The sequence below is a fragment of the Photinus pyralis genome, unplaced genomic scaffold (genome assembly GCF_008802855.1).
Source record: "Photinus pyralis isolate 1611_PpyrPB1 unplaced genomic scaffold, Ppyr1.3 Ppyr1.4_LG2, whole genome shotgun sequence".
NCBI lineage: Eukaryota > Metazoa > Arthropoda > Insecta > Coleoptera > Lampyridae > Photinus > Photinus pyralis.
This window is the reverse complement of record NW_022170403.1, coordinates 31,581,833-31,598,671: the sequence shown is the minus strand read 5'-3', so window position 1 is coordinate 31,598,671 and position 16,839 is coordinate 31,581,833. Positions and strand designations below refer to the sequence as shown.

The 16,839-nt window shown below is 36.2% G+C and overlaps 1 protein-coding gene across 1 annotated transcript in view; it reads left to right on the top strand.

Annotated features, from left to right (window-relative positions):
- Window positions 1-16,839, top strand: part of LOC116163942 (chondroitin sulfate N-acetylgalactosaminyltransferase 1) — an 85,774-nt gene that overhangs the window by 48,173 nt on the left and 20,762 nt on the right. The gene's annotated exons all lie outside the window — the stretch shown is intronic.

Below are 16,839 nucleotides of genomic sequence, written 5' to 3'. Positions count from 1 at the left end.
AAACCTCTGCCTTTGTTATCTTGCACGTGGCGTTGTTAGTAAATAAAGCAAATTCATTTGTCCGGTAACGCCTTTAGTAAACATATTGCCATATAAAATTTCTAAACATTCCCTTATTTATTCGTTCTAAGATCCATGATACTTACTAGTACAAAACAATTCGTTAAGCCGCTTGTGATAGGCTACTGTGTGCTATCTCGTTTTGTTCCATGCTATAAATGGCATACGACGACTCGACGACAGTTTCAATTTTACTCCAATTCTTTATTACTTACGCGTTTTACGCATTTAATGTAATAAACTATGTTAATGTGATATTGATAAGGTTATTTAATTTTGATAACATGTGTTGATCGTAATAATTATTTGCATCAAACTATTTTCAATTTGCGATCATTTAAAGATTAATGCCATTTTTAGAAATTATCGGTGTTTGAGGCCCTAAAAAGGTCACTTAAGGACGTCAAATCTACGCCAAACTTTTACACGCACTTAATCTCGTTGGATCGCCTTGACAACCGTTCGAATACCTTAAATATTAGCACAATTATTAATTTTTTTTTGTAAATGTATGCAAAATTCGAAAAATCAAAATCGGCGCCTGCGATCAAAACCGTTAATTTTTTTTATTTTTGCAATCCCGTGGCCAAATATTTTAAATAACATCGAAAAATCAACGATTTTTGACAATTTTTTCTTCGATTTTTTCGTGGCAAGGCAATATGGAAATTTTATCGATTTCAATTTTTTTGTATAACTTTTGAAGTAGGCTTCGTATTTCGACGAAACCTTCTGTAACGTGTTGTTTGAATAAATTGTAACGTCCGATATATCAGTCAATCGTATAGGCAATTTTTTTGAATTTTGAAGGGGTGTTTTTGTTTCTTGAAAATATCACCTATATAAAGTGATTTTTTATAAAAATTTCGATTCAAATCGTTGTCTAATTACGTGTTTGACGTTCTTCCAACTCCGAATTAATTACTCATTTGCTTTAATACGTTTATTAATGAAGCAACGCAGGTCTGAAGCTTAGAAAAAAATTCTCTTCCTTCAAATAAGTAAGCTTATATACTATTTAAGAGGTAATTATTGGAATGAAAAGATAAAGTTTGATAATTACTTATTTAACAGTTTTCGTAAAATATCTAAATATGAAAGTATGGAAAAAGTGCAATTATGCGGAACACCGTTATTTATCACACTTATATAACATTTGGCGAAAAAAGATTAGATGCGAGAAAAGTGCAACTTAGAGGTTCTTCTGGTTTTATCAATGTGGAATGGGATCCCTCCAGTGGCGTGTACGTGATTAGGGGTGCTGGCATATAACTGTCTCCGTATCTGCACATAATTGCGTTGGTTATTTTACGATTGATTATTTCCGTCAAACTATCTTCAATTTCCTATCATTCAAAAATTGTGCAACTCTTGACCAATATCAATGTTTGAGTCCCCAAAATGATCACTTAGGGACCTGAAATCTCCGCCAAAGTTTTGCATTTATTTTATCTTGTAGTTTAACGTCGATTTTAGCAAAATACAGAATTACTAAATTTTTCATGAAAATTCTAGAACAAGTCGACGTATTCATATCGATTCTGATTTAACGAACTTGCGATTGTGTTGTAGGGATGGTAAGTATGTACATCAGTCTCTAAGTAATCGTTTAGGAATAAGAAGTCCAAAAATTCCACCGGCAAGTGCCCATTTTGCCGTTGATTTTATAATTTTTTTTTCATTTTTGCAATCCCCGTGGCCAAATGTATAAGATGACATAAAAAAGCGACGATTTTTGACAATTTTTTTCAGCGATTTTTCCGTGACAAGACTATAGGAAATTTTATTGTTTTAAATTTCGTCGTATAGCTTTTTGAAGTAGGCTTCGTATTTCGACGAAACCTTCTGTAACCTGTTCTTCGTCATAAATTGCAACGTACAAGATGTGGGTAGATCAAATGGGTAATGTTTTTGAATTTTTAAGGGGTGTATTTTTGTTTTTTGGACATCACTTATACAGTAACTTTTTTGGTAATTTCGATTCAAATCGTAGTCACTGTATGTGCACATAATGGATTTTGAGATTCTACTTGCCTAGAGCCATCAAATCCCTGTCAAACATTTGCACTCACGAATTATTAATTAAGTTTTCATAAGACACACGCTCGGCTCCTGCGGATTCGCCGCCTTGCCTCGCTTCGATTAAAGATTTTTTCATTCCTCGGCTTCACCTTGCCCTATTAATACATTGAATCACATTATTAAAAGTGGACTGTTTTAAAATGATATGTTTAAGACCTGTTACAAACCCCAAATGAGTCTCACGCTGGTATAGGACCGTTCACACATTGCTCGACTTTGCTTCGCACATTAAAACACTCAAAGAGACATCTTTAGGCGTCGGGGACTGCACCGCCTCCCACATTTACTCAAATCTCCGTCGATTCTAGAACGCGACCGAGCGATCTATGAATCCAACGTAAAAAACGGCAAGCTTCTAGCCCCCGTTGTTTTCAAATAAACGGCAAAATTGCCATCTATAAGCAATGTGGGAGGCGTGAAGGGGTTCGACCCGACGCATTGGAAGGGCAATCGAACTGATGCGAGGCCAACGCACAAAACCGCAACTCGATACGCCCATCCGGTTCTCCCGCTACGTTATAATTAGTATAAATAAGACATTATGCGTTACTGAATAATATGTAACAACTATAGTCCATTTGTTATTACTTTTCCGATATGTAATTAACCCCACTAAATGCAGCGTTAACTTTTTTTTACTTCACGTTGTCGATTTAATATAAATAATTCTCTCAAACAAACTGCAACGCGCTATTGTTGACGTGCAGAATAAGAATGAACAAAGTACGCATCCGAAACGGTTAATCGATTCTAGATCGTACTGCTTACGTCAAATAATATTAATTGAACTGAATTTCGTGGGCATCCAGTTTTTGTTTACAGCAATGTTGCTTACACCTACTTGATACCATGCCATGCAAGCGAAATTCGCTTCAATAAACATTCTTTTTGTGCAATTGGACGAGAAACAACAACTTCGCGTTCGCCATGGCGGCCGCGAAATTCATTTTCGCGGCCGCTGTCATAGTGACGGCCGTTAAAGTAAAACAATGTCACATATATTTTGACAATCAGCATGTAGGTAATTACAAATCTTTTGGATAAATGTTAATATTAATCGTACAGTTCGTATTGTTACTTATACTTACTCCTGAAAGAAAGTCTAAAGTGTTAGAAGCGTTATACTTTGAAACTGTAACATTTTGATTTTCATTAGAACTCAAACTGACAGGTACACTTTTTTATACACTCGTTTATATTAAGCATTCACTTTAGCATCGAATACACACTCCATAAGCTTGAACTTTTTAAGGTCTTCGATTTTTCCATAAGGTACGCTAATAGTACATTTTCAGACAAGGTTCCGGATATCGAAGAATCACTTTCGGAGGCACACATTTTGACTTTTCTTTCACGAAAAATTATTCATTGTTTATCTCATTTCCATGGTAAAATGAAAACTGGCCGTCTTTCTATTTGTGACGAAAATTATTATTTTTGAAATCTCATTTTTATGTATTGACGATTCTACACAATTGCACAAAAAATGTTGTGTATACCACGGCCGCGTCATTCTTTAACGTCCTCAAAGTTGCCTTGCCTCGGCCGCAAGCGGCCTCGGCGCCAATCTTCTTTTCGGTACGTTAAAGAATGACTTCGCGGCCTAAGTATACAAATAACTATTAACGTAAGCGATACGAGCTAGAATCGCTTAACCGGTGCGGTACCTTACGATGTTTATTCTTATTCTGCACGTCAACAATAACGCTTTGCAGTTTGTTTGAGAGAATTATGTATATTAAATCGACGACGTGAAGAAAAAAAGTTAACGCTGCAGTTAGTGGGGTTAATTACATATCGGAATAGTAATAACGGATGGACTATATCGAGTAACGCTGAGTATCTATTTGTAACAAATGACGCGTAACGTAAGTACGAAAATGTTACGATACGGAGACGGCGACTGATGCTTATTAACCCGTAAGGCCGTAACCGCAGCCGAACCACCATTTCTCGGTTACTCGTCGCACCAAAGAAATGACAAAGTTTACACGCGGGGATTATTTGGGACGGTTGCCGTATCATACTGTTGCATTCATTTAGTCGGGTATCCATTTGTAACAAAAGACTCGTATCGTAACAACGAACATGTTACGCAACGTTGCAAAGTAACACGTCGGGTACAGAGGATTTGAAATTCGGACGTACGATTCGATTCAAGTATATTATTTTGGGTCTCACTGTTCATATTGATCTCGCCTGGACTAATAATTAAGACTCTTTCATTTCGAAGTTCTAATTCGACCTTGCCTCGTAGTCACAGTCAGAAAATTGCACGGCTTTTTGTGAAATTAAATAATAGCAGAATTTTGTGAATTTATGTATTGGTAAAAAGAAACCGAAAACGTAATAAATTTGTTCAAAATAGAAAATACTTAAAATACCTATCTCTCTCATATCCGCAGTAAATGATTTTCCTACCCCCAATGTTTAAATAAACCCAAATGCGAGGTCGCAGCAATTCACTAAATTGAGGAATCCTGGCGAATTGAAATAAAACTATAAAAGCGACGGCAGAGGAAGATATTTGAAAAGGGGGATGTATTTTATGAGCCATCTAATCATTTTTACTGAAAATCATTTATGGGACATCTTTTATTTAGCAATATGGCAAACACGCGTGTTTGAAAAGATGCGAAACATCGAAATTGTGTTTGCATAACAATTGAAAATAGGAAATGCTTTTAATGGTGAAAACCGAATTTCTCAAACAACGAGAGGAAAGGTATTTTCATTTACGAGGGGAGATTAAAATTAGATCCATCTAGCCATGAAAGAAAATAATGCACTGTCACAACAATTGTCTGCTGTTACGTTGCCGCCACTTTTTAACGAGAATCTGTCAAGGTGTGTTTAAATCAAATGTTTTGTTGGTTTTATAAAGCTCTAAATTGTTGAAGTCAAAATGACAGATTTACAAATAGAACCCAAAAACGAGATATTGTTTTGACAAATGAAGGATAGCCAACCAACTATAATATTATGAAACGTAAATGGTACATTGAACTAAATGAGAGAGGTAGAACCAATGCAGTGACAAATTTAAATGTTCGCTAGTAATATACTGGATGGCCTTAAGAAATTAATTTCCGTCAAAATAATTCATTTATAAAGTCATTTATTTAAAATGTAATATTTCGAAAATCATTATTTTAGTTGACCCCACAGAGAGATACGAGGAGAGATACGTCTCGTCCAGACCTTTTATTTTCGTTGTGAGAGTACCTTCTTGCGACTCTTCGTTTTCCATATTGTTATAGATTGTCAGTGAAATATTCTTAACCTTTGTTAATTTAAAGGGGGGGGGGGCACAGAGGGTGCGCCCCCCCTCCTAGACACTCCTAGACAGTGGAAATGACACAGGCGGTCACCTAGTGACTATTGGAAAAGAGTGACACATATTCCAATTCTTGATCATTTAATAACGGACTTAAAAAACCGTTTTAGTGAAAAAATTATCAAATTTCAACTTAAACATAATAATACCTAATGCTCTTCTGGCAGCTGCAGATGATAACATTTTAATTGATAAACGAGTACGGATAAGGCGTCGTTAGCACAACTTTTGGGTGAAGTGCAGCTATAGGTACCAGTGTCCCAGATGAGGATGTCTATCATGGGGATTTCAGAAACCATAGAAGATATGAAGGTGGTCATATAAATAGGGAAGAAATTTGTTGATTTCGTTTTTATTCTTTTCTGGTGTTATTTGAGCAGATACAAAAAAAAACTTTTTCTCATTGCCACTTATTGAGTTTTACAAGAGACGTTGAGAAGTTTCATCGGAAAAATCATTATCAACTTTACTTTTTTACAAGGCCCGTAAAAAAAGTAGATACTATATTGAGTAGCATTGTACCTGTGAACAATGTCCTAATCGTGTAGGAATTCGTGGAAAGTGGAAAAAACTCGATTTGCACCGACAAAAAGAAAGCTCGACCATTTAGCCATCTTTTGGTTTGTTCTTTTCTTAGTTTATGAAGGATTAGTTATTTGTTCAATATATTATGAATTATGCCAAAAATGTTCTATTTTTATACGTTCCTATTATAAATGTTTTTAAAAAAATATATTCGCTTTAAAAATTGTATACGCCCCTCCCTCAGACTGACATCATCGAATTTATCCTTGCAACGCTATAATAGGCTATTCGAAATAATCACGCTGCTCCCTTGGGATTAAACCCTTTTCCACAAACTTTAAGGGCCGAGTAAGTACACCGACATGTTGTTACAATCGAGAGGGTGATTTAATAAATAATTTCAAAACATTACAAATTGAACAATGTTTAAATTTAACTCAAATTTAGCAAAAAGGATCACTTTGCAGTTTGGAAAATTATATATTATATATATTAAAACAGGTTTCCACAGAAAACAACGGAGCTATAATTGTTAACTATCAAACAAATGTAGTAATTATAATGCGAGTGTATCGAAAACCAATATGTATAATCAAACGTTCTAGCAAGGAGTCGTTGAAAATAAAAGATTATCTTTGAAACTCTGGTCCTAACGTTCTTTTGAGCTCAGGAGGATTTTTGTCTGCCTTAACTGCAACAGATAACAACACAAACAAAAAAACAAGAAGGATAGTGAATAGCGGCGCAAATAAATGTTGCGGTAGCAATGTTTAACGTCTGACACTAGGGTAACTCGAAAACTACAATCGTAAAACACTCAATAAGAATCAATATTTCAATTTACGTTAACTAAACCAAAGCAATATTTTTTTCGACCGTGAATCGTCCGTACAAATCGGCGATCACAAAATAATTGTACCTTTAATTCAAGAAAACTACTTTATTTCATACTGTCCGGTAGATGTTCGATTACACTATCATTTTGAGTCCGGTAGGCGAGTTATTACAGCATCAGAGCCGGTAAGTGTCGCTAAGCAACACTTACCGGACTGTTATTTGTATACATCAAATTTGACATCTTCACACAATTAATTAAAAACCCCAACATAAATTTGGCTGTAATTCTTTATTTCAAACATTAACATTGATTGTAATGAAACAATTTGTATTGCCCTCAACACTAACGCCTGGGTTATTACTGGATGTCGAGTTAGTAATGTTTGATTCCTTCTGCTGTAGAACCTCAATGAAATTTTCGCCGCCTTGTATCAGTTGTATCATACGGGCAATCTTAACTTTTCCTTCTACCGAGCCTTCGATGTATTTTTCTGCCGTCGATGAGCTTTTCCATGCCCCATGACGCTTTAACACCGAAACCCAGACAAAAAAATCTCAATTCAAAAACTTACTGCATCCAAACAGTATGCCAACATGACGTTTTCCTCTACTTGTTTCGCCCCATCTTCGTTCCTCAATTGACAAAACACTTAGTACTCTTTTTCATACCTTGCGGCCGACTTCTTAGGAACCAACTTTTCGGTTGCTTCATGAGATTTCGACAGGATTGTATATATATTGTAGTTAAGCTGGTACAAATGAATCTTCTGAGTGACAAAAGTATAACGTACAAAAAAAGAGAAGTATCGCCAAATGTCAATCTCAATAAGACGGCGGGTCCAGGTAAAAATGGGAAGTCATCCAGATACTGCGTCGGTGTAAGGCAAAATAGTCAGGTAGGTAATAACAAAAAAGTAATTCAAAAGAGAACACGATGAGAACTTACGCAAAAACGTGAGAGAACAGAAAGCCCTAAACAAATTACGTGTTAAGAATAATACTCACTCATATCTGTAGAGGGTAATTTTACAGTAAAATTACCAGTAATTTATGTTTTTTACGTAATTTACAAATATTCTTGTAAAATTACCTGTCATTTGTGGTTTTTTTTTAATATTCCATAAACCTTTTTGAATTTTGTGAGTGTTTGAAAACAAAAACACTTGTTAAATTATATATTTTGGTGTATTAAATAAAATACCCAAGCAGTAGGTATTTCGCCATCACGCGTCGTTTGGAAGAAGAAGTTCCAGATCGCCAAATAGATGCTGTAGCATCTTCATTAAACCAACGGCGAATCGTTTACGTTGGTAGTACCGTTGATGGTCGGTGGTAGTACCGATCAAAATGTATCAAATAGGTATTACACTTATGTAAATTTACAAAAATTACGGTTTTTTAAATAAAAAAACGTAAGTTACGTAAATTTTATAAAAGGCATAATATGATAATAGTCCTGTAAATTTAAACATGAGAAAGGGGTCGTGCTTGCAAAAGGTCCGGTCGTTCTGAATTTCTTATATGTTGTTAGGACCTAAACCAACAATAAAAAACCAGATTTGCAGGTCTATACAGCTTTTGGTTCCCGAGATACAGGTCTTCGGAAATAGAATTTTTTTTAATTATTTTTTTTTCAAAATGCCTACTTTTTTGCAAAATGTCTTCTAAAATACGAATCCCACGTCAAATATTATATCAAATTAAGTTGTAGCATTCCCTTTCATTTGAGACCAGACTGGTGACTGTCGGCCCAGCCGTTTTCTCAAAAACGGCAAATAAAGCATAAGTCATATTATGTGGGTTTTGAGGGGAAATCCAAATAAACAGTTCTCACGTCCTTTTATGGTTTTATATTTACATGACTCCCCGCCACTTCTGCACATGAGCTGCTGCTGCTGCATCTTCCGTCGGTGGCAAACGGGCGAGATTTGTGCTCTTTGAAGTGACAAACGTCTTATACCTTAGGAAATCCAAAGTATTCCTCGCGATGTCACCCCCATACAGAGCCACAAAACACTTGATGCCTGCTTCTCTCACGGCTTTTGAGTTGGAGCCTGGTCGAAGGAAGGCCTCCACTTGCTCAGCAAGTAGTTCGATCTTGCTCAGGAGAGTGCTGATTTTGGTCTTTCCTTAGCCAAACGGTGCTGAGGTGGTATCGCAGCCGATAAACGCGTGAGCGGGTACCGTGCCTGGTGATCGGTGGGAGTCCTGGTGCTTGTAGGAGGTCGTAGAGTAGTGAGAGCAACCATCTTCGCCATTCGTGTTCTTCTGAAGGTAGACCTTTGTCTCTTCAGCGCCTAAACCATTGAGAAGAACGAGCAGGTCGACGTAAATGTAGTTGCTCAATAAATAAAAGCATAAAAGGACGTGAGAACTGTTTATTTGCATTTCCCCTCAAAACCCACATATGACTTATGTTTTATCTGCCGTTTTTGAGAAAACGGCTAGGCCTACAGTCACCAGTCTGGTCTCAAATGAAAGGGCATGACATTTAATTCATATAATATTTGACGGGGATTCGTGTTTTAGAAGATATTTCTAAAAAAATGGTCATTTTGAAAAAAAAATAATTTTAAAAAAAAATTCCTATTTTCGAAGAACTGTATCTTGGGAACCAATTGCTGTACAGACCTCGCCCTAGTCTCAAATTGTGTCAAATTTAGTCTACTTTAAAAGATTATAGAATGACTATACAGATCAGACCCTTCCTTTACCAAGATATTGAGTAAAAACCCTGGTAAAAACCGAAAAAAGGCCGAAAATTGCATGGTTTTTTGGATACACCGCCGATCGCACAATACTTTGGAAATTACAAATCTGGTTTTTTATTGTTGGTTTAGGTACTAACAACATACAAACAATTCAGAACGACGGGACCTTTTGCAAGCACACATGTACATCTTGATTGGACTATAAATTTTATAAAAAAATCGACCTTTTGCAAGTTACATGTAATATAATCGTTTTTATGTAGGTAACTTACAAATCGTTATTTTACAATCCACATCACAAACTAGTACCATTGAATAAAAACACGATTTTTATTCAATGCTAGTACTGTCATAAAGCATAGTGTGAATTTTACTCTGAATCACTCAATGAAAACGAAAATGTCATGATAAATATTTACTGATAGTCAATATTGCGGTATTAAAGACTCGATTTGAAACGCTAAACTACATGAAAACACATGGGAATAAGAGCGCATAGGTATATATTGGAAAAAGTGTAACGGTCACGGAATGCGAAACGATGAATTAAATTGCACTTACAAGAGGTGCATATGAAATGACTGCAACGAAAATCAATTTATATTTGAAGCACGTATTTTAAATTTATCCACTGTCTTGTAGATATATCCTTCTGCTGGAGTCATCCTTGCTGTTCGCACGTGTTTGCGGAGCTCTGTACTACTCAGACAATAGGTACAATCTACACAGTCGTGCTTTTCTAACATGCCCTTAGTCCTACAATACATGTACTGTACACTAATGATAGTTCTTTTAGGTACCACGTGATTTTTCTTTCCCTTGACCGTACTCTATCAAAGTTTGTACCTTTCCATGCTTTATTTTATATTATATTATAGCTCCATCATTGCTATATCAATTAAATAGAGATAACTTAATGACGCAATCGCCAGTTTCCTTTTATACAGAGGTTACCGTTATTGTTATAAACAACATGCCGCACTCGTCGATTGTTTATAAAGACTTTAGTAGTAAGTCTTTGTATGGAAATATTGTAGCTTGTAGCACATATTCTAGAAATCTGTGTTGGATGCAGCTTTGTTGTGCATTGCGCATGGCAGGGACTCATCCCACGACAGTCGACTAAATCCTGGTAGAGGCGGCGACGCCAGGCATATGTCAAAGTATCAAGTATCAACGCGAGGACTGTAATGACACTTTCTGAATGAGGTTTTTCTATTGATATTATAAATCCACACCCTACTGGGAATTAAAATTTCATTAGTTTACGTATTTGCTTTTTTAATGAAAGGAATCTATGAGTTTTTCAAGTATGGATATTTTTCTCCAAACGTACTAAAGGTACATTTTTTATTCAAAACTAACGTAATAGAGAACAATGATATTTTACGGTTTCAAAAGTTTCATATTTTTAATGTTATTATTTGATTAGGCACAGACAAAATATACTACAGACGGTCAATCTTAAGGGGAAAAAGCACGCTAGTTTTGTTTCATATGTCCCCTTATTTAAAAACCTGCTATCCCTCTATTTTGCTCCATCTATTAGCGCATACAACAATGTGTTGGTTCTTCTACAGATTTCTTTTATTGGAATGGTTTTGCAAATTGTCTAGGGAAAGAAGTATTGATACTTATTGTTAGAAAGCTGTCCTACAAGAAATCCCCATAATTTACATCTGGGCGAAGTGCTGATAATCTTTGCAGGTACACATACAAAGCAAATATCACTTCATATTCGCAATTAGGTACTTTTCGTATTCTCGAAAAAAGTGTAATCTCCGTGTTTGTTTATATATCTAGGTACTCTACCTGCCAGACTTGCCTACTTGTCTCTCCGTTTGTGGAATAAATCTTGCAATCAGCAATTTAACTTCATTTAACTTGGATAAAGAAAACCTAAACGTAAGCAAATTTTCGAATGAATATTTGCCTCATATGTAATAAATCCCATTTGAGGTGTGCAATTATCGGTCAATTACAGCGGGAATTGTAGAAAACGAAACAGCCCTGCGATAATTGCACATTTCATGTATAAGTAGGTAAGGTGAGTTTGTAATGTTTATTCGGGAAATATTCCCCCGAATTACAATCGTGCATCAAAATATAAACCTGATAATTTTTAGCGCATTTTCCAACGAAGTTGGGTGCGCTATTGCAGCCACTTTCTCTGTCCGTCCGTCTGTCCGAGGCATTAACTACTCCTACAGTTTTCAAGATATTTAATTCGTTCTTTTTGCATTCGGTAGCGTATCGCTCTGGCACCTGAGTCAAAGAAAATCTTGACGATTGAACTGCGCATGCGCAGGCTGCGCAATGTTAACTTTTTTTATTTATTAATATATTTTGTTGAAATTTTAATCACAGATACTTGTAGTAAAGGCAAATATATCGCATATAGTAAAAATCAGATGTGCGCAATGCAAACTTTCTTATTTATGGAGATATTTCTTTGAAATTAAATTTTAACCAAAGATACTTATAGTAAAAGCAAACATATTGCATATTGTAAATATCAGATTAATAAGTGCATGCGCAGGACGCGCAATATCAACTGCGCAGTAAGTGTCAACTTCCTTACTTATGAAGATACTAGCTGACCCGACGGACGCTTTCGTCTTTCTTAGCTATGAATACCTATTCAATTCGGATTGGAATAAATAATTACAAAAAATTATTTCAAAAAATTTGCTGTGGCTAGCACAGGTACCACCCGCCCCACCTACGCATGCGCGATCTGCCCTTTTATATCTAAGAATATGTGTAGCAAATTTGGTTTAAATCGGTTCAACCGTTTAGCCGGAAAAGAGCTTTTGACACACTTGCCCCAAAATCTCCCCATCTCTCCCCAAAGTAATAAAAAATAAACGCACTCATTTCTAGTTGCTTTTGCCGATTGAGACCTAGCAACGTTTTTTTTTGTTGCGCCAAATGCCGTAATTTTAAAGCAATTATTGTATTCCTGGATATGAGTAAAAAAATGTATAGAATCTGGCCCATTTCCGGAAACCAAAGAATATAGTGGTTCTGGTAGCGGTACCAATGGCGTCAATTTCACTTGGCCACTGATGCAACACAATCCCGGGGCGTAGTTTTAATCTTAGAAGCCTTGCAATGTGGACACACAAAATCCTTTGGTCTAATAGCAACGATTTACTGAAAACTGTAATCGATTGCTACGTTATAATTAAATGCTAACTCGATAGGGATTAAAGGGGACATTTCTGTGTTGTTCATATCGATTCCGTTAACTTCGTTTCGCGTTTCGCTTTTCTCGCCAGTTAGACTTAAGTACTCGTATATATGTTTGACTTGTAGGATTACGAATTCTACGACTTAAGTTGGTACCATGTTGGTACGTCTAATTAGTAGCATCTTGAAAAAACTAAAATTCAACTGAAAATAGAAATTGGCTCCCTAGTATTTCTGTATAACTATGTATACCGCGTATTTATTTTATAGTCTATCAACATTCAACACTTACCAAAAATGGATATTAGGTATATCAAACTTTTAATATAAAAGGCGTGATTGCGGTAAAATAACCTCGAAACTGCTAAAAAAACTCACTGAAATCTACTATCCGATCGAATTGACAGCACACTATGATATGAATAAATTAATTTTTTGACGGATATGCCGATCCATTGCCGATCGCTGTAGCATTGAATAAACCTGACACTCGGCCACTTGGAACAAATGCAAATTTAACGACCGTTTCAAAATTTCGTTTTGCGCATGCGCGGTGCCAACTCTCTCATTTGAGGAGGTAAAATTCAATGGCTGTAGCTGTTAAAACAATTGCCGTCGCACGGTCAAACGCGCGATGTTTAAATAGTCGATAAGTTTTCTCCAATTTTCCAATTTTCTGCGCGATTTTGTTAGTTTTTCTTGCCATAAGAACCTTCTACACAGTATTAGAAAACTTAAAAAAAAAAGATGAATGAAATCGGTAAAGTCGTTCTAAAGTTATTGCGTGACCAGAAAAAACAGGGGTTCATTTTTATATATAGAGATTTCTTAAAATTTCAACCATATATGCGTCTAGTAATCAAAAACGTAGCGCACATAGGTATGGCGTGTGGGGAAGTATTGATCAATTTATGGGAAATGCGCTGAAGTTACACTTCACAATTTGTTAAAAGAGCATTTTGATGCACTTGTGCAATTACCTACGAAAATTGTTACAAAGCAAAGTTTTAATAGCGATCCTCGAGATGGTTTATAGTTTTGTATCTATTACTGTCTGCCGGTTTAGTGTGTTGTCACTTCACTCAACGAAACCATGTGTATTATATGCAAAAAAATCCCCTGAATCCGTAAATGACAGTTTAGCTGACCGGAAACTCCGGGAACATATTGCTATACACAAGAAAGCGAAGGAAAAATGGGAAAATATCGTTTTTTCGCATTTGAATTAATTAGGTATCTCGTTAACTATTCCTCTTACGGAAAAAATGAAGAGAACGATTTGTTTAGAATCGATTTTTCTATCAGATACAGTTGGTATGATTTTTATTAAACAGAGTGCCAAGGGCCTATTATAAAGTTACTTTCTTGTTCTATTTCTGGAGTCTCCACTAAACTAATTCTAATTCCACAGTCCGTCGATTTGCAAAACTCATCGGGACAACAATTGTTGGAATAGGTTGTTTTACGGTTCCACCATCCATAAAAATATTGAAAACGCTCTGGGAGTCATCCAGTTTGAAAGACAAAGCATCGAGAAGGGCGTATCAACAAAAACAAATGTTAAAAAACAATAACATTTAAAAATGAACGGTTCTGTACCAACTGAAAATTCGATTCTAAACAAATTCATTTCTATGAGCTCGAGCAATAGTTGACGAGATAATTGGAAGTCAAATGCGAAAAAAACCGCATTTTTCCATTTTTTTCTTGGTTTTGTTCCGGGAGCTTCCGGGCAGGGAACTACATAGAATACACTTGGTTTCGTTGTGTGAAATGCCAACATCTATAGTACTAGCGGTATACCAAAAGATACTGCATTTTCTTATACCAAGGTGCCATTTGGTACAGCTGTTCCTTAGAGCCATTTAGACAATTTGGCCCGAAGAACACGTGACATTTTCCGTGTGGGTAGATTTTAGAGGGGGTGGGTGTGATTTATTGTAACATTTTTTTAAAAACTAAATATGGCCTAGAGACGAGATCTGGGTGTCGATTGCGTATGATTTTAACCCGAGGAATCCAATGGTAGCGCCAAAAATGTAATCCGGATACAGGAAGTCCGTGAAAAGCCGCCATTTTTATAAAATGACAGACTTTTGATCGAATTATATTTCTAAGGCACACCGGGTCGTGTAAGGTGTCTAGACATATGTTTTTGGGGTCAGGGAATTCATTTGTGATAACAAAACTAACCTACTGGCATCGGAACTGCATGAGAGGCTTCCCTAGTGCACTTTTTGAAGACGTCGCACGCGGTGAAACCCAAGATATTCCAAAGTTTTAATATATAAACTTATATTTTATTTAATAAAAAAATAAAGTGGAACCGCTATTGATTATTGGAGCTACGAAAGTAATTACCTAAGGAAACCGGCTTCACGTGGAAGCGTGAAATTAAAAAAAAGCCGGGTTCCGAAAAATTTAGACCTTTGGAAAATTTAAAATAAATTTAGTGAGATTCTGCATTGAAGCAGGCTGTCATGAGATCCTGGGTCTGAAGGGCCGCGGTTACAATTCACCTTTCTCTTGCATAAATTTAAAAGAGAATAACAATGAAATTCTATTTATTACATAAACGGATAAACTCGAAAATACCCAAATAACTAATACTACAGTTTACTTAATAATATATGGGGGGGGGGGGGTTTATTGGGAGGAAAATGCAAATAAGGTAGGATGTTGAACGGAGAGTGACGTCGTGCTTGGAGCTTTCTTACGCAAACCTTTCAGCGGCTTCTTGTTGGACTAATTACTGAGGTGGCGGTTCATCTTTCGATTTGGTGGCGGTTTGTCTTTGATCTGGTGGCCTGTGGCTGCGGCTGGTGGCCTTGTTTATCACGAACTCGCCGTAGGAGAAGTGAACACGTGTGCCGGCCGGTATTAGCGAATGTTCTCTTGCGTGATGCCTTTCTCTTGCATAATAAATTTAACACACATAATTCTTATAACAACCTTCCGCAACGCTGGCTCAAACTTAAAGGAAAGAGTAAGGAACGGACGTTTCCCGGAGGGGGAACTGGCCTTCACAAATTCTAAGCATTGAATATAATTTTTTATTCAATGTTCTAAGTGAAATTATACATACTCGGTCAAATACAGGGTGACACCATAACACTAAATCAAAAGATTCCTTGAAAAATGAATTAAGGTCCACTAAACCTAAGCTGCGTAACCTCGATTTAGAACCATGTAGATCGTGCAAATAGAACTCCAGTAATCCTTTATATTCATTTTACCAACGGCCAAAATTATGATAAATATTGAATCGAATAATCTGTACCATATTTCCTACTATATCCAATATCGACTTAATTTTCAAAGCAATTGTAAAACCGTAATCTTTATAAAAAATATTTTGTCCATTTATTCGTCATTTCAGATTCAGTTCATAGGCGCCATAGTACTCTATTAAATTCGGACAAAAAAAGTAATTTAACTAGAAATTTGACGTACGTAATTAATTTCAATAATATAATGAAACTCAAATGCCACAATGATATTGACTTGTTATAATGTAACAGGTGATCTACCAGTTTCACATGTTCGTAGCTTGTTATACCGTTTAAGTTTTGCTTGATTAATTGATAATTCTGTAACAATTAGAGGATTAAATATATTGGGCAAGCACATGCGACGATGTCCTATTTATACCTAATAGCATTGTTTAATATGTACAATTGTACAAGGTAGTAGCTACTACAGTAGCTATAGTGCATGTTAATCACCACTCCAGCGCTAATAAACATGCGTCCTACTTTTTTCGCTGACCCGTATCGAGTAGGTAAGCTGTTTTCATGTGATCTAGTTATAGAAGAGGCTTCTACTGGTGCCTTTGGACTAGCGAGAATACTCGCGCGATTTGCTGTGGGACACTACCTATTGTCGCAAGTGTAAATAGCATTTGACAGAACTCGCGGAAGAATTCTTGCGACACTTTTCTCGGCAGTCTAAACAGGCAAAAGGGCAGCTCACCAAGTTCTCGCAAACTCTCCATTTCGTTTCGATATTTCGGCAAGTAAACGTGCGAGTTTATTTATATTGTGCCACGTACGTGAATGAGTATCCTGCTTTTTAATTTTGCTACCCACTTATTAT